The 24,880-nt window shown below is 40.2% G+C and overlaps 1 protein-coding gene across 7 annotated transcripts in view; it reads left to right on the top strand.

Annotated features, from left to right (window-relative positions):
- The first annotated feature begins 13,638 nt into the window (after nucleotides 1-13,638).
- The window catches only part of LOC139462556 (homeodomain-interacting protein kinase 2-like), a 59,499-nt gene continuing 48,257 nt past the window's right edge, over nucleotides 13,639-24,880 (top strand). For all 7 annotated transcript variants that reach the window (XM_071244368.1, XM_071244370.1, XM_071244373.1 and 4 more), the window contains exon 1: nucleotides 13,639-13,941. The gene's annotated coding sequence lies outside the window, so the exon portion shown is untranslated. The remainder of the gene's footprint in view (nucleotides 13,942-24,880) is intronic.

Genomic DNA, 24,880 nt, shown 5'->3' on the forward strand with positions numbered 1-24,880 from the left:
CGCTCACTTATCGGCAACTTGTGTAAACGATCCACCGTCGTGAAATAGTTTCATCGCGTGCCATCTGTCAATTTGAACAATCAAGAACGCTTTTCATGTTATCGTCCAAAAGTATCTGCTATACTCGGCAATTTATATATTTAAGACACTCAGAGTGGAATCGTTACAGCTCTGAGCAAGTTTCTGGTTGGTCTAGTTCTGTTTATCTTCTCGCTGACATATCGTGCACAAGCCATTTGAAAGCCATTATTTCAAGTGAGCTGATTTAGTTTCAACAAAACTTGGTGATACCTTTCTATGGTAAAGAGGCACATATTTTGAAGCAATTAAAATCAGCACACCTTCCTGTCTACTATATCAGGCAGACAAAAACCCACACTATATGTTCAGGTCGGATTACGCGGCATTTACAAAACATTCCAAACATTTTCAGTTTTTCAAATTTATGAAATTCAATGTGATGCAGATGCTACCGTGAGTACTATTTTCAATGTGGAATATATATAGCATTGTCGGGAAACTTCGTTATGAAATGGGTTAAATATTGCAATGTTAACAAATACCAGTTCTCAAGTAATCTACGTTCCTGTTAATGGATTGTTAACACCAACCTTTGACCTTGTGTCCGTTTAGAATTCCTGTCTGGTCAGACAATTTCGTGTTGTACTTTACAAGTCTCCATTGTTCGGGATCACATGGGAGAAATTTGATGTAAGACGTATTATGTTGTGTTATGTTATGTTATGTCTCATACCATACCATGCCATACCATACCATACCATACCATACCATATCATATCATATCATATCATATCATATCATATCATATATCTCACTGGGTCCTCTGGTAACAAACAACTATACATATGTTGACAGGGTAGTATACATTTTACGTTTCTAACACATACTAGAACGGTGTATTGTTATATTTCATATCAATTCAACTCTAACTTGTCAGTATATAAAAGATTCTAAATCTGTACCACGTGTTGACTCTCCAGGTGTACCACATGTTGGTTGTAGAAGTATACACACTGCAGGTGTACCACGTGCTGGTTGTAGAGGTATACACACTGCAGGTGTACCACGCGTTGGCTGTATAGGTATAAACACTGCAGGTGTACCACGTGTTGGTGGTCCAGGTATACACACTGCAGGTGTACCACGTGTTGGTTGTACAGGTATACACACTGCAGGTGTACCACGTGTTGGTGGTACAGGTATACACACTGCAGGTGTACCACGTGTTGGTGGTCCAGGTATACACACTGCAGGTGTACAACGTGTTGGTGGTCCAGGTATACACACTGCAGGTGTACCACGTGTTGGTTGTAGAGGTATACACACTGCAGGTGTACCACGTGTTGGTTGTACAGGTATACACACTGCAGGTGTACCACGTGTTAGTTGTACAGGTATACACACTGCAGGTGTACCACGTGTTGGTTGTACAGGTATACACACTGCAGGTGTACAACGTGTTGGTTGTAGAGGTATACACACTGCTGGTGTACCACTTGTTAGTGGAACAGGTATACACACTGCAGGTGTACCACGTGTTGGTTGTACAGGTATACACACTGCAGGTGTACCACGTGTTGGATGTAGAGGTATACACACTGCAGGTGTACCACGTGTTGGTTGTACAGGTATACACACTGCAGGTGTACCATGTGTTGGTTGTAGAGGTATACACACTGCAGGTGTACCACGTGTTGGTTGTGCAGGTAAACACACTGCAGGTGTACCACGTGTTGGCTGTAGAGGTATACACACTGCAGGTGTACCACGTGTTGGTTGTAGAGGTATACACACTGCAGGTGTACCACGTGTTGGTTGTAGAGGTATACATACTGCAGGTGTACCACGTGTTGGTTGTACAGGTATACACACTGCAGGTGTGTGACGTGTTGGTTTTACAGGAATTTTCCCTGCAGGTGTAGTACCGTGTATGTAGGTGTAGTACCGTGTATGTAGGTGTAATACCATGTATGTAGGTGTAGTACCGTGTATGTTGGTGTAGTACCGTGTATATAGGTGTAGTACCGTGTATGTAGATGTAGTACCGTGTATATAGGTGTAGTACCGTGTATGTAGGTGTAATACCGTGTATATAGGTGTAGTACAGTGTATGTAGGTGTAGTACCGTGTATGTAGGTGTAGTACCGTGTATGTAGATGTAGTACCGTGTATATAGGTGTAGTACCGTGTATGTAGGTATAGTACCGTGTATGTAGGTGTAGTACCGTGTATGTAGGTGTAGTACCGTGTATATAGGTGTAGTACCGTGTATGTAGGTGTAGTACCGTGTATATAGGTGTAGTACAGTGTATGTAGGTGTAGTACCGTGTATGTAGGTGTAGTACCGTTTATGTAGGTGTAGTACCCTTTATATAGGTGTAGTACCGTGTATATAGGTGTAGTACCGTGTATGTAGGTGTAGTACCGTGTATATAGGTGTAGTACCGTGTATGTAGGTGTAGTACCGTGTATGTAGATGTAGTACCGTGTATATAGGTGTAGTACCGTGTATATAGGTGTAGTACCTCGTATATAGGTGTAGTACCGTGTATGTAGGTGTAGTACCGTGTATATAGGTGTAGTACCGTGTATGTAGGTGTAGTACCGTGTATGTAGGTGTAGTACCGTGTATATAGGTGTAGTACCGTGTATGTAGATGTAGTACCGTGTATATAGGTGTAGTACCGTGTATGTAGGTGTAGTACCGTGTATATAGGTGTAGTACCGTGTATATAGGTGTAGTACCTCGTATATAGGTGTAGTCCCGTGTATGTAGGTGTAGTACCGTGTATGTAGGTGTAGTACCGTGTGTATAGGTGTAGTACCGTTTATGTAGATGTAGTACCGTGTATATAGGTGTAGTACCGTGTATGTAGGTGTAGTACCGTGTATGTAGCCAAGCATGTATGGAATGTAAAACAACGTTTTTGGAACTGAAGTGAAACAAAACGCCAGTGAGACACCTTAATGACTGTTTTGATTTTATCATCGCTATAAATCTTTAAATCTCAATTGAAAGCACCATTATATCTTTAAATGAAATGCGATGTTGATAAAATGATATTGATAAGACGAAATAAGTATGGAAAACATCAGGTTTTCTCAATATGTATGTTTACAATACTCCACGCGATATATGGTAATACTTAATTTACCATATGCTCTGTTGTTATATGATACATTCATCCACATGACTCTATTTACATATAATAGAAATATTTCCAGTGAATTACACCATACATGCATTCAGGTTTTATTAGGAATAACCATAATCTAGATATACTCCTACAGTTGACAATATGGTTTGATCACATTCGCCGGGCGGTGGGGTAGCCTAGAGGTTAAAGCGTTCCCTCGTCACGCCTAAGGCCCGGGTTTGATTCCCCACATGGGTTCAATGTGTCAAGTCCATTTCTGGTGTGATATTGCTGGAATAGTGCTGAACGCGGCGTAAAAGCATACTCACTCACGGATTACAGTCGCACACATTTCGATCTGATCACCTGGCAGGCTACGTGAGGTCATTGCTGCATTGTATGCCCCGAGGGGTTTATTCGGTTAGGTTACGTAGTGAAGCTGTAACTTATCTCATCCAGTGATGTAACTTCTATCACTGACATCATCTGCAGCAACATCTCGGAGTCTGAGGACATGTTCCACGTGAACTTTATCTGACCTTAAGCTCAGTTCGCAGTGAACGTGATATTTAGAGGTTAGAATATACGTCACTGAATTGCCATGCTGGCGTGTGTTTACGCCGGGAACTGACACATTCAGTGTGGTATCAGAGCAGTTTGTTCAACATTAGACACCCAATGTCATCTTCAATGGAAGTAATTGTACCGTAAAACCTCCAACGGGTAAAGAGTTGATCAGCCTCACTCGCTCGTGTTGTTTCATCAGTGGTCACTAGTTGTGGACCGCCTCCATAGTCAAGTGGATGGAGCGTCTGCCCGAAGAGCGCAAGGTCGTGTTCGATCCCCGGACGCGTCATACCAAACGGCGTAAAAATATAGTACTTGTTGCTACCCTCCCTGGAGCTCGTCATTAAGGGGATGAAACAAGGTCTGGTCAGCTAGGCGTCAGCGAACTATGTTTGTGTAGGGTCTTCATGTTAAACTGTGGCATGGTATCTCAGTGGTCTAGCCCTAAAAACCGGCGTTAGTCCGGACTAGCACAAGCAGCCACGGGGACTTACACGTCGCTCTGTAAGTGTAATAATCTTGAACGCGGCGTTAAACCCCACTTCAGCTCGCCCAAAATGCGAAGACTATGGTTTTAAAATATTGCGTTTTTTAGGTTATTTAATGAATGAACAGATATGTATATATATTCTTTTTTAAAAATCGCAATACGGATATTATTTACCAAAAAAGCAAAATTAGCAGACCTATTATGTGTTATAGTGAATGAATGAGTTAGGTTTAACGCCGCTTTTAACAGTATTCCAGTTATATCATGGTGTGTCAGCTTAATGTGGCAGGAAAGCCGGAAGTGATGCAGGTCTCAGGCGTTTACCACTTCGTGGAAACCCACGAGCACGGGTATGGTGCTGACAAACATAAACATAATCGGGGCGAACCGGGATTCGAACCCACAATCATAGGTTTCTGGCGTCTCCAAGGGACGCAACTCTGCACAGCGAATCGCGGCGCCACAGACGACTGAGCCACCCGTGCCCCCTAATGTGTTATAGTACGTGTCAGTGGCAAATTTCCCGGATCAAAATGATCACAACAAGGACATGCAAACCATTAGTCGGGAAACACGTACGATTCGGGAAAAAGTAATCAGTGCATTTAACAAAAGAACCATGGAGCTGCACGCACTGCAGGTGCAGCAGCACCATGAACGGTATTAAAGTGCAGTGGTTTTGATTGCCTGGCATCTGCGTCAATCGAACAGTGACAGTTCAACAACATGCCACGATTAACAGAAGTGCAAAGAAACAACGTCATAGGTCGCTTGCAGGCAGGGTAATCCCGATCAGCTGTAGCCAGGGTTTTCAATGTAGCGCTTAGCACCATCACAATGCTATGGGACCAGTTTCAACAGCATGGGTCAACACGTGAACGGCCAAGGTTGGAACGACCAAGGGAAACCACCCCCGCCCAAGATCGCTACATCCGACTGCGCCATCTACGTGAAAGGACGATCACAGCTACCTGAACCGCACCCAAAAAATCCAGACTGCGCAGAATCTCCGACAATACGAAACCGTTTAAGCCCCCTTTACACGGGACAGCGACATTTGTGCCACCTTTGAGCGATCAAAAACTGGCCAGGACGTTCAATGGTCGCCTAAACACAGAAAATCATGTTTCTATGTAACTGCTCCAGCAGTTGTTCAGCAGTAAGTGCTCGTGTTGTTCAAGCCCTCTATTCAGGCAGGCTGAGGAGGCACTACAGGAAGCTCAAAAGAGGCAGAAGCATTGCCATGGTGTCTCAAGGGTTGCCGTGGTCGCCGAATGGAGGCATGGCGGTCGCCAAAGTCATCGTTCAATGCACGCTGTTGGTCGCCCATGACTGATGGGAAAATATTTCAGCAGAACGCATCTGTTACGTGGCGACCACTGGGCGACCATTGGGCGACCACTGTGCCTTCATTCTGCAACAGCGGCAATGCCTGTGCCTCCCTTCTGCCTCGTTTGAGCCACCTTTGAGCAACCAACCTCCTCGGCGACCTTTGTGCGACTGTTTTGAACATGTTCAAAAATTGACGGCGACCATGGCGTTCATTGCGATGCCTGAACCTCCTGTGTACCACATTCGAACGACCTAGGCAACCATTCTGCCGCCTTTAAGCCTCCAACGACGACCTAGTAAATTTTATGGTCGCACACGGGAGGCACAAAGGTCGCCATCCTGTGTAAAGGCCCCATTAAGAGCAGCAGATCTACGAGCAAGACGTCCTGTTCGACGCGTCATATTGAGTCGACAACATCTTGGGCTACCATTCCCAGGGATGTGATTCGCAGACTGGTCTCTTCCATGTGCAGGAGATGTCAGGACGCCTTCGATTCCAACGGAGGGCATAAGCGTTATTGATGGTAGCTGACCTTCACCTTGGACTCTTCCTATGTACCGATCACTGAGATGACTACAATCACCAAGTGTTCTCTCCACAACACTTTGGCTCAATACCTTGTACGGTTCCTCGTATAAATGTATTTTCCTACCTCACACAAATATGGCTTTGCGTTTCTTTTTTTCTTTTTTTTTTTAAGAGTATATGTCATACTACATAGTCCTCGACACTTGAAATAAAATAATGAAATATCGCAATTAAAATTACTACTTAACGAAGATAGTGGCTGCACATGCATAACCAACACGAACTGAAAAGAGTACATACTTTTTCAGCTACAGCTACAAAACCAGATATATATCTTTTTTTTATCTAAAACTATGAGCCTCAATTTATTTAAAAGAAAAAAACTTCTTTGGCCAGGCAATTGCTTCTTATTTCAACAGTCTGAAGCATAACTGTAATATCGGGAACAATTTATTTTTCACGCTAAATCGCGTTAAACTTTACTATTGCGGGAATAATCTGTGTTGTGTTGTTAAGGTAGGGAATGGAAGCCAAATCATTTTAGAAAGCTGGTATTTGATTGGCTCAAGAACCCACGCATCCTTCATTTTGATTGGGTGGTCGAACTTAACTAAACTTAGTTTGCAGGATCTTGACGAAGAGAGCTATCGAATCGGAATAAAAGATTGGAGTTACGTCTCATGAGGCACCTCAATGTTGCCCCCTTAGCCACACTCCCTGATATAATATTGTTAAAATTGTTAAATTATTTTTGACAAAATATATCTTTCCTTTCATGAGGGGTGTGTGTGTGTGTGTGTGTGTGTGTGTCAACGTCACGGTGTGTGTGTGTGTGTGAACGTCAACATTGTGTTTGTGTGTGTGTCAACGTCAACTTGTTCTCGCTTTTTTGGATTAAATAATGCCGATGCGACGTTAAATGTTCACTCACTCACTCACTCACTCACTCACTCACTCACAATCCCTGATTATGGTCCCTGGTCTTTCGTCTGCGAGCTTGGTCGGTGGGGTAGCCTTGTGGTTAAATCGTTTGCTCGTCACGCCCGGGTTCAATTCCATAAATGGGTACAAATTATGACGCCCATTTATGGTCTCCCCAACCGTGATATTTCTGAAATATTGCTAAAAGCCGCGTAACATCATAGTCACTCACTCGCTCCTACTGAGTTTCTGACCCCAGATGAAGCTGACGCACTGTGATAAAGCTGAAGAATATTCCAGTGGACGTTTAACCCCACTGTAACTCACGCGATCGGCAGGGTGCATGTATATCTTCCCTGTTGGCAGAAAGGATGCACGTGGTTAAGTAGCACCAAGCGCTTGCTTCCCCCGCGGATGTGCAGTAGAACGGGTAATCAGACTGCACATTTCCTCATATTGCACATCTCTAAAATGCAGGATACATTTGTGCCTTGTACCAGCAAGCACTTGCGTCTACCGCGGATGTTCATCTGGATTGTGGACCCACATAGCTTTCCTTGTAAATGGTGTTTGCCAAGATATCGACATACGTTCTTGTTTTCATTTCCTTACCCTCCATGTACGTTTATGTATATATTAGCAAAATAGTTCCATATAGAAGGGGACACGGGAGTTCCCAGTCTAAGGCGCGCAATTCTCAGTGCAGAGTTGCGTCCCTTCGGCACACCAGAGACCCATGATTGTCGGTTCGAATCCCAGTTCGCCCCGAATATTTTTCTACGTTTGTCAGCACTATACCCGTGCTCGTGGGTTTCACCAAAAAGTTAAACGTCCAAGATCTGCATCACTTCGGGCTTTCCAACTATATGACGGCGGTCTGCAAATAATCGAGTCTGGACCAGACACTCCGGTGATCGACATCATGAGCATCGATCCACGCAATTGGGATACGATAACATACATCATCCAAGTCAGCGAGCCTGACCACCCGCTCCCGTTAGTCGCATATTACGACAAGCATAGTCACCTGAGACGGCAAGCATGGGTTGCTGAAGAATTATTCTTCCCCGGATTTTCACGGGTCAGAAACACCATGAATATTGTGACTACGTCATAGCATACAGGAAACGAAAACACGCCACATGCCAACGCACAACCGTTTTCGAAATTAGCTCCATACACTACGACGAAGGAGGAAAACGAAACTTCAATGTTATGCAAATATTTTAAAAGTTGATAATAAAAATTAAGGATTAATATCGCATTACTCAGTGAAATTCTTCACCTGATGCCAGGTTTCGCGTTTCTAAACGGAATAAATGTTTTCATAACATTTCAAAACCTTGACATTTTCGTTCAGGTTTGAAATCAACAACCTCAAGTCTCTGTCAGGAAAATGTCGTGGTGATCTGTATATAGATATCAGTACTTTTCTACATAAAAGGGCTTCCGAAGCTATGCTATTTTGAACACAAGGATTTGTAGTATATATGGAATATACACTGCTTGTCTCAACAGGTACCCAGTCGTTCTGTGCACTTGACTGTGAGATAAGGTATAACAGCCTCTAGACTGGCTAACAGTCGTTGTTTATTTTCATGGGCGAATCATCCAGTTACTTAGCAATCATAAACACAAATCCCAAATTTCCAGACATTTTGTGTGTGAGAAAATGCATTGAAATAAATGCGTATGTTTACAAACGTTATGATTGTTTAACAGTTTGGAGAATAAATGTAAACGAGACTTCCACAAGTCTGTATATACACACTGGCTTTCTCGGACAATGGACGCTATTTGTGACCCCTGGTTCTCGTGTCTACACAACACTTATTATGAAGGCCATGTGGCTTATTACACGTTCAGGAATAAAAGCACAGCTTGATCTGTACGAAAATATAAACATATCTGAAGGTCGAATTAATTTGCAAAAACAGACGATGCTATGTTCTTTTGATGTAGCCTTAAGAGTTATTACTGCATATCTACTGTAATTACTACATGTCTACTGTAATTACTGCATGTCTACTGTAATTACTGCATGTCTACTGTAGTTAAGTAATGTTTCTTTGTTGTTTAACGCCGTATTCAGCAATATTGCAGCTATATGACGGCGGCATGTCACCGAGTCTGACCACCCGATCCCGTTAGTCGCCTCTAACGAAAAACATGGGTTACTGAACATTACTTCCAACCCGGCTAAGTAAGGTGAGTAATAATGTTGTAATACGGGGGCTGTAAATAACCGAGTTGATGTATGACAAACTAGTGGTCAATAACTTGAGCAACGTCCAGCTGATAAGAATCAATTTAAGTATTTTTGTGTTGAAAACCGGGGAGCTTTGTGTGTTGCGGATTTACACCGGTTTTAACGTTTATAACTTCATAAGCGCAAAAACATTTTGAAGTAAAATCTTAGTAAGGATAAGAATTTATGGATGAACAACTTCTTTATATACAATTAAGAGCGACGTTTCGGTGTAGGTTCTAACACCGTTATCAAGCAAGTGATTTACAGAGTGCAGTAAGCAAGTATATATACACGTCGGAGGCAATGTTTATACAGTAGGGTAGATATACTGGTGTAGCGAAGCCTGCTGTGTACACACAAGGGCAGTGATGATGACCATGGGTGAAGTCAGTGCCGTGATACAAAGGATGAAGCCAGTAATATAAACAACGGGATTATGGCTGATTGGGGTCTTTGATGAGTTGATGGTACGCCAGGGGTCGCTCTTAATTGTATATAAAGAAGTTGTTCATCCATAAATTCTTATCCTTACTTAGTACTCCAACTTCTAAATGCCTATCAAAGAAGTAAAATCTTATTAATAAATATATTTCAATGATAATAACTTCACAAACTGTGTATCTAATCACTAACACCAAAAAAATGTAGACAACAATATCGAATCAGTGACATTGTTTACTATAAGGCAACATAAACCCCGACCATTCTATTATCGGTGTCTAGCCGGGAGAGCCGGGACTGCCTTCATGGACTATGTGACAACCAGTTGGGTTCAAGGAGGGGCCTTCATGCCAGAGATTTGGAACCATTTCGAAAACCAAGGCCACCGTACCAACAATCACCTGGAAGGGTGGCAGAACAAGATAAAGAAACTTGCCAAGAAGTGCCACCCGAACATCTACGAGGTAGTGAAGCTATTTCAGCGAGAGCAGTCACTCAAAGAGGTTGCAGTCCTGAGACTCTCTCACCAGTGGTCAGAACCTTCACGAAGAAAGAAGTACAAGGCAATCGATGCACGTATTGCAGTAATGCAGTAATGACATTAAATCCATTATGATATTCATATGCTATTCATATTCATCAATGTAAAGTTTTGATGAATATGTTATCCTTGTTGAATAAAAAATGAGAAAACAAGACTTGTTTTGTTATATACGGTAACCTGTTAGAATCACAAAGCATGTTTTGACAGTATAGCCGCAAGAGCCACATTATACAATCACGCAACCATAACCATTGCCGCGAGAGCCACATCAATTTGGGCTATCTATTTTCGAAATGTGGCTTTGCCGGCCTGTAACCCTATTATCAGAAAACAGTATTCCGTTGGTGGGCGTGGCCTAATTATTTTCCGGCTTATGAAACATGAACGGATAAAAATGCTTGGTTAGTCAATCAACATCTTCCCGAAGCAAGGGTCTTAACTGACTATAAAAGTCCAGTTTCCACTCTTGCCGAACTAGGCTGGTATTATGGAGTTATATTTTGGCTGGACGAATGAATCTATGCATGGTCCAATCAAAATCGCGTAACGAAATCGACATCCGGTTCGTAAACAGCCTCGCAGATTTCGGTCAATTGCAGGATTTGCAAAACATGCGTACCGAAAACTTAGCATCAACAGACACATTTCAAATCTCTTTTTTTGGTTGTTTTTTAATCATGGCGCTCACGTGATTTGATGCACATCGCGAAGTAAGGACGTTTTTATTACAAAAGAGACCTTGATTATTCATCAGATTGCCTGGACTGGGCGGGCGACGCCAGTTTATTTGGAGACAATGCAAGTGATATGAGCGGTGGAATCTGATTGGTCAATAAGGGACATAACTCGTTAATAGCCACTGGCGGCGCTACGATCGAGACAAGAAATTCCAGCCTGTTTCGGAAAGGGTGGAAACTGGACTTTTACTGTCAGTTAACTCCCTTGCCTAGGGAAGATGATCACTCAATGGCAACGGAGTCACTTGTGATTTATTTACAGTTTAGTTTTTTCTAAAATTGTTTATTGTCTAAATTATTGTTTCGATTATTTAAGAATTTACTTCAATATCTTTTTGAAAGGTCAAAACGGGTGTGCATATTGTGTAAATCCCACTAGCGTAGTGAAAAAAATGAAATGCTCCTCTTATGAGAATATCAGGTCACTCAATGAGATAAGCATGCTCGTTATTTGACCAAAAAAGCCAGATGTCCTCTTTATATTGAAAAATTCCAAACGTGATCCCGCACGAATTATAAACATCATTTGGATAAAGATTAAGCACTAAAGTAGACTAACAATCAGTCTGCATGGATTTTGCCTGGGTATTATATATATTTTCAGGTACAGCTGCAAAACCAGATATTTAAAAAAATGAAAAATTATGAGCCTGAATAGTTTTCAAGAAAAACACCCTGCAACAATGTAATTTTTGTGGCAAACTATTTCTTTTTCATTTTTTTCCAACAGTTTGAGGCATAATTATTTCATAGACAATTTTTTTATGTATGCTGAATGAAGCAAGTCTAGGTTTTACACGTGAAAACTCCCTTTTCACTTTGCCTCCTTCTAACTTAAATGAAGTTTATTTTTTCTTTCAAAATTTAGTCAAACTGAAATACCATGCCGTAGTTTAACATGGATACCCCACTTAGACACAGTCCTTGCTCCGTCCGCTTATTGCTAAGCGCCAGGAAGGGGAAAACCAAATACAATCTTTTGACGTATTTTGGTATGACTCGGCCAGGGGATCGAAACACCGACTTTGCGATCCGGGCTAACACTCTATCTGCTACACCACGGAAGCGGTTCAAAGACAAAATGCATCGCCATGTAACATGCATCATTGAAATGTGGCATGAAGGTAAACGACTCCAGATAATAGATTTTTACAACACTTTGTTGAGCTTATATTCACGAACACGGTTAAAGCTCGTATGTGTGATATTGCCGCGTTGTGCGTGTGCTTGCGTTTGCGTGTGTGCGCGCGTGCGCGCGCGTGTGAATAAGGATGCATATCTTTGTAACTGCCCCTGTTCATTGTATAGACAGTAATTATATTCGACAAAAGACCTTCAATGAGAAAATATTTATTAGTGTTAATTTCAGATAACTGGTTTTGGGTTTCACATTCTAACAGCCATGTGACAAAATGACGTATGTTACCCGCTAAATACATCTCCACTGGCGACGAAATGTTGTTCTTTAATGTTTTTCTCGTCTCTAAATTAGAAATTTGTCATGTCCTATAATGAACCTAAATTAAGATATATGCAAGGATCCTACATATACACAGCAGTTGAATTGTCGTATATCTAACAGGCCTAATTATGAAATCAACACGTTTATCTCGCCCGTACCAACATATGTCTGTTTCCATTGTGTGAAGTAAGACCTGCTTTATCTGTTGACGCATGCGTATAAAACTGATGACATATCACAGTAGCTGGGGCTCATACATACATTTACTAAATGTCAGGAAGCTGGTTTGCATTTTCCCTATTCAAGATGCTATTACCACACAGACTGACGATAAAGAAAATGCTATCAATATGTTTTGGGGAGGGGTGTCTCAACCAGAATAACATTATTCATATCCTGTGTAATAATCCGTCTGCCAAAAATATTGATCTGGTTTAACAAAACAACATTGTGTGTTTGGTGATGTATGATAGGTGGTATTGTCCAATGAAGATGATGATGATGATGATGATGATGATGATTTCTGGTATTTTTCATGCTATTTTCTTACGCTGGGTTTCCTTGAGATATTTACTGGATCAATAGATTCATCATTTCTTTTTAATTTTGTATCAGACAAAAAGTGACACATGCATGCCTATATTTGATGTTTGATTATATTACCTGCATGTAATACTTTCATATCAAACGAATTTTGAATTATTTTAGAAACTCCATCGCAGGAGATTATTTTCTTGGTTCAACAAAAATAGAAAAGTGAGTTTATCTCCTGTAAACAACTGTGAAGCCTCAAAAATTGTTGTCGCACTTAGTTTTACCTTGAGGGCACGTACAGACATAGCAGAATTATCTCCCTTAGTTAATACTTGTCGTTTCTCTTCCGCAATGTACCTTCAGCGCGACTTATTCAGGCTTTGGTGATCGTCAGCGTGTTATTGGCTGTTATTTCCTCGCCGCCTTTACGCTAGTTTCCATGACGTCACGTGACGTTCTGAGGTCCGAAGGGAGATTGGGATTTGAGTTTTCATATTGGAGGTTGTTCGTTAGTAACACTCTCATACCGTTATTAAATGTTCACTTGATCGCACTTATCGTATAAAGTAGAAGATGTGCATATGTTGCTTTTTTATATTCATTAACTGTAGTATTTATTAATCATCTGTTCGGAATTGGGCTTCAGCATGTACCCCTTCACTGAGCCAATCCCCCATTGAAAGCCAGCCCGACATGTTGCGCTTATAGAAAAGGCTCGGTAAGAGCCTAAATTTCGGGGGTTTCAAAACAGTATATTAGAAAACGACTCTACTACAACACTGGGGGATTTCTATTTTATACGGAACAACACGATCCAAAACCAAAGAAGAACATTGTGGCGAAGAAGCTTGTGGTTTCCGACAGCCAGGCGGGTCATGGTCGCTGCGGGAACACCTTTGTTATAACCAGACCTTGTCGATCCCAATTCTAGACCACTCGCCTGCCTACACACTGTAGGACATTTCAGTCAGAAAGGTAAGAATACCCTTTTCGTTTTGAGATATGATTTCTCGATCGTCATTTTTAAAAAAATCGTGTTTGATAGGCCATAGATGGTGGCGTATGGTGTTTTCATTCGCCATCAACACTGCTGATCGCCTCGTGTTCCAAGGACGTGAATTTAGTCTATTCTGTATGTTGGCAAACTGTGTATCTAAACGTTTCCTCTTCCCTATTTCTCTGTAACTGTTTTTTTAACACACAAAAATGACGAAATATGTCAATTTTATGACGGTGTTTATAGTAAAGAGATCGAGGTCGATCGTCATCAAGTGATTCATGCAGAGGCCAGTCGATGATATGTTGTGATGTAAACAGAGCTCAGAACAGCTGATCATGTTCCTGCCGCCGTATCATTACAAGGCATTTCTCATCACTGCCAAGGTCAAGCACAACTGTTATAATTTTGTCCTTTTATTTTATTTATTAATTCTGCAACATATGTCAGATTAGGTATTTATTATGTCATACATCAAACCTTATGTAAGTGGTGACAAACGTATGGTATATCATTTCTGCTGAGACAATTTTGTGTGAAAATTATGAGACTATTACAGCCCAAAATGTTCTCAAGTTTTGTGTCAAAGACTATGATAATGTGACCGATGGTGTATGTAACCATTTGTTATTGCATTTGAGGTTGATTCTTAATGCATATATTTTGAAATGGGTAGGTGTCTATTTGTATTATTATGTAGGAGGCAACTGAAGTGGGAGGGTATGTTAGGTTCTGCTGGATTAGAAATTGAAATTCATGCATGAACCCTAACTTTTTTGTTCAGTTTTATAATTGTTAGATGTTTATTATGTGTTAATTGCTTTCATTAACTGCTGCGAGCATACATTTCAGAAGTCACCAGGATTTAGGTTATGTCATAATCTGATGTGTATTCAGTGTAATCGGGGTCATAAGATAAGCAGTAATTACTGACCACTTAAGGCACAGGTTACTATGGAAACTCTGATGATTGTTTTTACAACCCTTCAGTAGGTGTGGGTTACCTTCAGAGGTTTTTGAGGAGAAATCTGGTGATAAGATTTGAACCCCCCAAAAGTGGTATGGTTCTGTCCATATTGTCTGTTGCCAACTCAACAAATTTACAATAAAAGTTACATATAATGTCATGTTATTATTATTAGTGTGTACTATTGTAATGCATTGATGCCCTGTATCAGCATTTATGTTATGCGTTGAAATATCTGCAATAAGATGCTAACTGCTGTTCAGCTGGCACTTATGTACCATGAGGCTAGTTAAAGAGTTATGTCCCTTGTCTGTTGATTGTTGGTTTGGATCCCAGCTTCACCGTGCCTCTTAAGTTTCACCAGAGAAACACATCACGCTCATCCCATGTGAAGCTGAGGTGCTGGGATATAACTCAAACACTCTTCAAAGTAGCATTTAACCCCACTTACACATGCACATACTTGCATATTCATAAATATTCGATTCTAATGGCAACGAATAATGATTTCAATTCATGAATGGATATGGTTAGATTCACCGAATATGCGTGTGAATCGTAACAGCCCTAGTCTTCAGTAACCCATGCTTGTCATAAGTGGCGACTAGGCGATGGGGATCTGGTGGTCTGACTCACTGACTTGATTGATGCATGTTATGGTATCCCAATTGCGTGGAAAGATGCTCATGATATCAATCACTGGATAGTGTGGTCCAGGCTTGGTGATTTGCTAACCACCGTCATATGCTGAGTGCAGTGTTAAACAACAATCAAAACAAATTCACACTAACTCACTTCAGGTGGCTACTAGTCTGAAACGAGTGAAAATCTAGAGGGACTGAACCCTACTTATTTCACATAAGCCACAAGTCAGAAATCATATGTGTACTATGTGGATAATGATCAGTGGTGTCTTTCCCTGCACATGCCATACTGCAATACAAATTAACCTCTGTTCGCTTGGCCCACTTGTCATCTTGGAAATAGCAGCACATAAATTGCTGTATGTAGTTGGAGTTACTGACAGGACGTGTAGGCTTGTGCAGGGCATACAGGAGGGCTGCTTCCCCTCTTCGGCAGATAAGAACTTCAAACTGAGCAGTCTCTTCCTCTGTTGGCTCTGGTGGCTGGTGATGGAGACAACAGGAAATCCAGTTATTATCTGCAATGTATAGGTCTGATTTGACAAGATGATCCTAGTTGTGTATTATATTTTTGTTTTAAGCTACAACATGAACCCAATCGTGGGTTAAACGTGTGAAGCACATTTGTGGTATTGCTGGAACATTGCTAAAAGAGTCATAGAACCATACTTTTTCACAATGTTTAATATATGCAGCCCTGGATAAATTAAGTCTAACATCTAGTCCCTGAAATCAACATATTTTACAGAAACAGTTGTTAAATTATAGTTATAAAATATAATAAAAAGGAGCCGAAAGGACTTTCTAATACTGCTGTAATCTAGGCTTGCATTGGCTGTATTGAATATCTGCTTCAGGGTCTGTATGACAGGCTAGAGACAAATGTACTTTCTCACAAGTAAACTGGACAAATAATGATCATCTGTATATATGCTTCACGAGATGAACTCGGGGCAGGGTTTTACTTTGACTTACAAAAGTGGGGGTGCAGGGGATCCCCTATAATTAATTTTAAGGGTCTTTGCAGGCAGTATTGAGGGTCCTGTAAAGTAATGAAATGGTGTAGTGTACTCTACATTTTGATAATTTCCTTAAAGCCTGGAATGAATCAATGATCCTGTGGACAGTAGTCATGATTGCTGGATGAAATGACAGCCACCCGTTACTGCTCTTAATGCGCTGGAGGTACAATGCATATTATTGTGGGTCTCATTTGTATTAAATTAAATATATTAGAACAAGTGTAGCAGCAATTATGTGCGGTGCATGATTAAAGGATTGAGTCATGTCTGTAACTGAAGAGTTTGGATGTAGCAGAGGGATAAAGGTCGGATGATTTGGATTACACAGATGCCATTCCTCACAAACAGCGAAGGCTACAGTACTGTGTAAACAAAACATACAATTTTGGCTGTTGAGTAATCATTGATATCTGTGGTATGAAGTGAAACAAAAGTATATGCAGTGACTAGGTATGTAACAATTCATCAAACTATCCGTGTGTTGCATTACCATCAAGATATTAGGGCTGTGACAAGTCCAAATTTACTACCCGGGTACCCAACGTAGGTCTCAAGAGTTGGGAACAAAATGTCTAATTTGGAATAGTTAAACTATAGCTTTGGCAATAACTGTTTAGATACATGTATGAAACCAGAGACCATATAATATATATATATATGGTCCCTTATGAAGTTGACTGAAGCTTTATCTTTACTCAAACATATATAAGTCAAAAGGAATGCGTGCATCATCAGAAAGAAATGCGAACATTAGCGACTTGTCGTGTAACCACTGAGCTATAGTGAGTTATTGTCATTAAGCAATATGTCACGTGACTGACCACGGGTCCGGGTAGAACTGTGGGTGACCGGGTCCTACTCAGGACCCACCTGACCCGAGTAACCCGTCCCAGCCCTACAAGATATACATGTATCATATCATAATGAAGTGTATTACCTAGAGAATGCTACTCATTTTCGTTACATACCATTTTTACGAAATAAGTGGACTTTCTATGGTAAGTTCATGTGTTTCGTAGAAATGGTATCTAACGAGAATGAGTGTCAGACCTTGTGTACATCAAGCAGAATATAGTATTTTGCCAACTATGTTCACTGGGGATGTTGTGTATCATGATATCTTTGTGTCGGTCAATTTTGAACGTCGGTGCCATACCGATGCAAATGTATGCAGCTGTAGATACTAACATTTTTAGTCCACTAGTCCTTATAATGATAACAAAACCCTTGAAAATGGCAAATTTTTACTGGTCCTTATGATACCTTAAGTATTGGGCAGTTTGGCAAGGACTACAGGACTAGTGCCAATTTCTAACGCTGCTATGAATATAGATACAAAATTAATACCTTACTGGCACAGAAATGTTTTTGTGTATTGAGATAACCATTTGAAAATTCTGCTTTAAAGTTTTAATGGATCATCCCAGTTGATATTTAGTATTAAATTAATTAATCCAGATAATTTTTATTTCTACACAAACAGAATAATAAATGTTATAATCAATATGTCTATATGTCGTGATGGGGCGGTCGGGTAGCCTAGTGTTTAAAGCGTTCGCTCGTCACGCCAAAGACCCGGGTTCGATTCCCGACATGGGTACAATGTGTGAAGCCCATATCTGGCGTCCCCCGACGTGATATTGCTGGAATATTCTAAAAGCTGCGTAAAACCCTACTCACTCACACCATTTTTTCATATATTGCCCTTCAGACATGATACATGTATCAACAATTGTAATAGGCACTATTCCCAGATTCCTATATCGTCTTTGCCAAACTGCACTAGTGAAGGTATCATAAACAGTTTGTGACTTTGGCCACTAGTCAGTAGCCTGAGTCTAGTGAAGTTGCTTTAGGTCTAGTAAGCTTCACTAATTAAAGTCCATACATTAACACTGAGATCTACAGAAAATAATGTCAAGAGACATGCCTGCACTAGTAAGACACAAATTTTTCGCACAGACTGCACAAGTACGAGTCAAAATTTGTGATTTTCAGGGTTTTTCTATGTGTTATAACAAAACATTATGAGGTTAGTTTCTATCACTGTTGTTTTGGTCTGTATTGATCTGATGCATGACCGACTGATGCACCGAACATTCTAGATACGACCCAGTGGTGAAACACGTCATGGACAAGAATGGTCATAAACATGATTAACACATCATACGTATGCACATGTTACATCTGCATATGTTTGTATTATAACTACATATTTGCAAACATTGGAATTTACATATGTGTGTGTCCTGCTCGAGCCAGAAATCCTCAAAGTACAATGTTCAGATTTATGTACGTCCCTGTTCTTTTATGAGGATTTTGAGGTATCTATAGTCAAGTTTTTTTATGATGTTCAACATGTTACCCTCTTTGTGAGTGATGACAGTGCTTTTTCTGTATGATCAGTTTGAACGTTATTGATATCCAGCGTTAGATGTGAAGGTGGGGTCCTTGAGGTCCTTCAGGTCTGGATCTTGAAGGCTATTTGAATCCATGGACCCCCTAAATCTTTAGCTGTTGGAGTTAGGGCATTGACAAGACCTAAGTCTGAATTTATACACTGAAATGTGTTCCCTTGCTGTGAGAGGTCTACCTGATCCTGTTATTACTATGGTGATGGTTACATTGGTTAGTATAGCTGGCATGTGACTGTCAGGCAATCCTCGGAAGTTCAATATTGAAATATGTCAGTGTCTAAAAAGATCAAAAGGAAAACAAGCTTCTTCCTGTTTGTATCATGTTAAAGGATATTCTAGGAGGTAACTAATTGCTCAGATGTAATAGTTTGTTGCTATCACCGATTTTCCCTCCAAACTTTGGTGCGAGGCAAAATTATTTTTTCTGGAGTTGTTTATTAAAGAGGAGAAGCTGGTTGTATGCCAGCCAGGCACAGAGCAGGGCTTTGAGACGCATGCTGAGGGAGAAATGGTGGAATTTCTGGGCCATACTGTAGGCCCAGTGTGAATAAACATCAGCTCAGGGCCCTCCTTGGAAATGTTGAAAATGATCAAATCCTGTTGAAAGTGCATTGGAAAATGTGGCAGAATCACTACCATGCTCCATACTTGAAGTTCTCTCTTCAAGGAAGTTATTCTGTCAAGCCCCTTGTGAAGGTTTGAAGGGCGCTCCTTCCTCCCTTGGCTATTTCTGGTTTGTGGACTGTATACAATATCATGCCCTGGTATACCCTGGTATACCGCATATACAATATCATGCTCGGGTATACCATGTGTACAATGCCCTGGTATAACATACAGTATCATGCGCTGGTATAACATGTATACAATATCATGCCCTGGTATAAGATATACAATATCTTGCCCTGGTATAACATGTATTGAGAATCATGCCCTGGTATAGCATGTATTTAATATCATGCCCTGATGCAACTTGTATACAATACCATGCCCTGGTATAACATGTATACAATATCATGCCCTGGTACACCATGTATACAATATGCCCTGGTATAACATGTATACAATATCATGCTCAGGTATACCATGTATACAATGCCCTGGTATAACATGTATTGAGAATCATGTCCTGGTATAACATGTAAATAATATCATGCCCTGATACAACATGTATACAATACCATGCCCTGGTATAACATGTATACAGTATCATACCCTAATACAACATGTATACAGTATCATGCCCTGGTGTAACATGTATACAGTATCGAGTTTCATGCGCTGGTGTACCATTTATACAATACCATGCCATGGTACAACAAGTATACAATATCATGCCTTGGTGTAACGTGCATAAAATATCATGCTCGGGTATACCATGTATACAGTATTATGCCTTGGTGTAACATGTATACAGTATCGAGTTTCATGCCCTGGTGTACCATTTATACAATACCATGCCATGGTACAACAAGTATACAATATCATGCCCTGGAGTAACTTGTATAAAATATCATGCTCCGGTATGCCATGTATACAATGCCCTGTATACAATGCCCTGGTACAACATGTATACAGTATCATGCCCTGGTGTACCATTTATACAATACCATGCCTTGGTACAACATGTATACAATATCATGCCCTGGTGTAACATGTATACAGTATCATGCCCTGATACAACATGTATATGATATCATGCCCTGATTCACTAATGTCCTGGTACATGTAATGATGTATATATAATATTATTCCCTGCTATACCATTTATTCAATATCATGCCCTGGTAAGCAACATGTATACAATATTGGGTTGGTGGGCTGGGGCAGTCGTCTGAGGACTGCAGTTTGTCCTAGTTGAGATTTGATTGCTACACTGACGTCTTTGAATCATACATATATATATGTGACTCACCTAAGAACAAGAGCTGCCTTTGTGATTATAAAAGCACAGAGTAGTAAGTAAATCTGGAAAAAGATAATGATTATATACTCTGGTATGTATTTAAAATTGCGGGTCACAAACTTCCGGTAACTTGGTTGATTGTGTGTCATCATGCCCTGATGGTGTCAGATGCTGATCATGCCATCAAGCAGATTCTCCTTGTGTATGCTGCAATAGAAACTAACAGTTTTAGTCCACTAGTGCTACTAATGATAACATATTGCAAAACCCTGAAAAAGGGCAAATGTTTACTAGTCTTTGTGATACCTTTTGGGCAGGTTTGCAAGGACTATAGGACTGGTGCCAATTGTTAGCGCAGATATGATCCTTTGTCTGTCAGCATCATCAATAAAGTTCAAAACACCGTCAAAGGCTTAACAATCTTACAGCACTAGCATTGGTAGAATCATTTCAGTTGGGGAACTCCAGATTAATTTTTAGTTTCTAGTTTTTCACATTTCTCTTGGACCCATATTTTGTAGCTTTTGGCCCAGATGTTTTAACCTATGACCCCCACAAAAGTAAGTAAGTATATAAATAAGGACTAGTGACATTTCCTTGTGGATTTCAAAAATTACCATTTGGTAGATGGCAACTCTTTTATAGCATGACCCCTATAGGCCCCTATTCGGCCCCAAATCTTCAGCAATTGTCAGCCAAAAAGAACCTAAATGGAAAATTTTCATTTCTCACTTCATGTTAATGTAGTTCAATTAATATATACAAATATGATGGCTTGGTCGAGGTGTATGTCACTAATTTCATGACCAAGAGAGAAAGAGGTAGTAATCCTTATTTTCTCAAATTATCATGTTATCAATATTGCATTGAATGCAATTATACATTTGAAGTTAAGAAGATCATTTATTATTTTTAAATCCACTTCATAATAGAAAAAAAAGTGTCCCCAATTTGTCTGCCTATGGTACTATATTGGTAATCTCAGATAAATGCCTTCAAATTATGTTGTTTACGAAAGTTTCTGTTTCATTTGTACCAAGTGAAATTTAAATTGAATAAAAAGCAATTTGGCGTAACATGAAGTGAAGAGGACATGAGAACTGGATGGTACTCGTCTAGGACCTAAGTTTGTCTTGTGTTGTGGTTAATGTTAGGGTAGGAAGGATGGTGTCCACCATGATGGACAGAGTAGACCCAAGTGGCTCCTAGTTCTACGGATTCTACAAAACTTGACCAATGAGCTGGTTTAGTTGACAAAGAGGATTCAGAAGTCATGTGAGTTTTAGTCTCGAGTGGACGGTCCGAGACGTGGATTGATTGTGTGTGTACAGGTCTCCTACTGAGAATTTTAGATAGCACCAAGCTAAGGACCTTCCATCGCTTGAGGTTATTCATGGTAGCTTTGTTAGCCCCTCATTTGACTGAGGGCATTCGATCAATTAGAACTATTTTCATCCCAGTTTCGGATTTTCACAATTATTTTTCCAAATTGACCGATAGCCTCAAACTAAAATGGGTCATTACTAATAATCAAGATTTCTTTCTCAGCAATAAATGGTGGTCATGTTGGTCTGGTTATTATTCTATTCTTTCAAGAAAATAGTTTATCAGGAGAGACAATTCTTTGTTATAAAGACCACCCTTTTGTAATTTGCTCATTTGCAATGACCCAAAATGATCTGTCTGAGAAAATATGATGTTTTTCGTAGAATTATTTATTTTTTTTAAAAGTGTGATCAGGCCCTCTGTATTCATCATAGACTATCTGGAGAGAGTGTGGTTATAATGATCCATATGCAGGGATCTATTTAGACCTGCTCAGAGGCCGATATTCTGCCCCAAAACTGCAGCAAATATAAGTAAAAATTCCAAAATTGGAGTTTAAAAAAATTCAAATTCAAGTTAATGTAGTTATGACTAATTTTTTGGCTCTGTAGAAGTAACTTGTATATCACTGTCTGATAACAAGGCCATTAAAGAAGAGGCTTTAATGCTTAGTTTGACATTATTGCACTGAATGTAATGTTAAAATATCTCCAAATTTAGGAAAATAAAATCTTTGAAAACAAATCCCAATTTTGAACCAAAATATTTTACATTTTTTACTAATTTACCTGCCAAGGACACTTAGGTTAGAATCCTAGATAAATCCCTGATGTAATAACATTAAAATGTGTTAGGAATGATGCCAAACTCAGGGTTTTGGCACTGGTTGATATAGTCAGAGATTGACTTGTAGACCAGGGGTAGGTGCCAGTGGTCATATCCAACTGACATTTCAGACTGGATGTTTATTTAAAATGTTTAGATTTTGGAAGAAAACAATTATGCCCTCTAGACTACTTGATTTGCTTTGCCCTTCAGACGAAGTGGGTGTTCAATGACTTGGAGTTTGGCCTGAAACTAGTCTCCCTATGATAAGACTCCCTACACTCGTCTAAAAATACAGGATTACTTTTATGCGTCCTTTGCTTGTGGATCTTGTTTTCGAGATAACAGATTATGACCTGCCATCACATAGCAACTGTTGGGTTGTAACTTTATGAAGTTGTTTGGTCTCTGGTCCCAGCAGATTGTGACATATTGATGAATGTAGAGCTGTCAACTGCCCTCCCCTTCAGTTTTGTGTGATGGAGGCCATTAACTGAAGGATAATAGAATTGTCTTCCACCATGTTCAATTCTTGTCTTGTCAGAGTAATGACCTTGCCCTTAGCTGGTGATGTGAGAGACGTCATTAGCTGGCGGATAAAAGTATTGTCCCGAGGATCTGTCCCATTTTGGCCTGATACTCAGACTGCCAGGGCCTCACATTCATAATTCCCAAATCAGGATGAAGAATTACTTCCCCAGCAAGTATCTGAAAGTTGACCTAGAAAAGGGAAATGATATGGACTTCCTAACAATGTTCCAACGGCATGCAATATTGAAGTTGAGGGCTTCTTGTCGTAACTAATGTTAAAAGCTGAAGGTTTAAGGGGGCTTCTAGATTCAATACTGTAGCCAAACCCTAAGGAACCCAGGGTGCACCATCATTTCTAACACTGGTCCAATATTTATGCCTGTTTTGAAAAAATAGTTTACCATTTCAAATTTCCTGTATTGCTTATGGACAGTGTGTAGTTGAAATATGTACCTTTGGTTTCTGAATGTGAGAAATTAGACAAAAAGCTAATCAACACAAGTTACCAGTGACCACACACTGTGCCTACACATCTCTCAAGATATAATCTTGCCACAAGGCATTTCACCCATATGCCTCCTTCGAAATTTGTCTTCTTTTTTATATATTAGTCCATGGACAGTGATGGAACGAGTGTTCACCTTATGTGACTGGTAGCTTGTTTGTTGTTTTAGCTAGTCCTGCTTTAGACAAAAATGTTTACGCTTGTTTGCATTGTCTGTCAGTATTATTGAATATTCAGTTCTAATTTGTAGCAAAATTGAAGCATTGAGAACTGGTTTAGAATTATAGCCCATAATAAGTTGGTGAGAACTACTTGTCCAGCACAATGTACAATATGTCTCAGGTAAAGGGACTCAGGTGAATTTCGAAGGCTGCATTTGGGCTCAGTTGTCTGAGGAGCCACATTTGGCAAATCATGGAATTTTCCCATCATGGACTAAAACTTTCAGTTTGCCAGAACCATATACCCATACCAGTCTAGTGTGTAGTTATTGGCTGGGACAAGTCGCCCAGCAACCATTTGATTTTCTGGTGACAAGGTGGAGGGTGGCCAAGTGGTTAAACGTTTATTCATCTTGACGTAGACCTTGGTTCCCTACATGGGTACAAAACTACAATGTGTGAAGTCTTTTCACATTGTCCCCTATAATAATATGACTTGAATATGGCTATAAACCGAGGACCTCACTATATTAACACATGGTCCCTGAAGTAATATGTAGAAGGCTTAAAAAAAATGGTAATTTAGGAACTCAGAAGTATAATAGAAACCCTT

Source organism: Haliotis cracherodii, unplaced genomic scaffold (assembly GCF_022045235.1).
Source record: "Haliotis cracherodii isolate W230 unplaced genomic scaffold, xgHalCrac1.p SCAF_15, whole genome shotgun sequence".
Lineage (NCBI taxonomy): Eukaryota > Metazoa > Mollusca > Gastropoda > Lepetellida > Haliotidae > Haliotis > Haliotis cracherodii.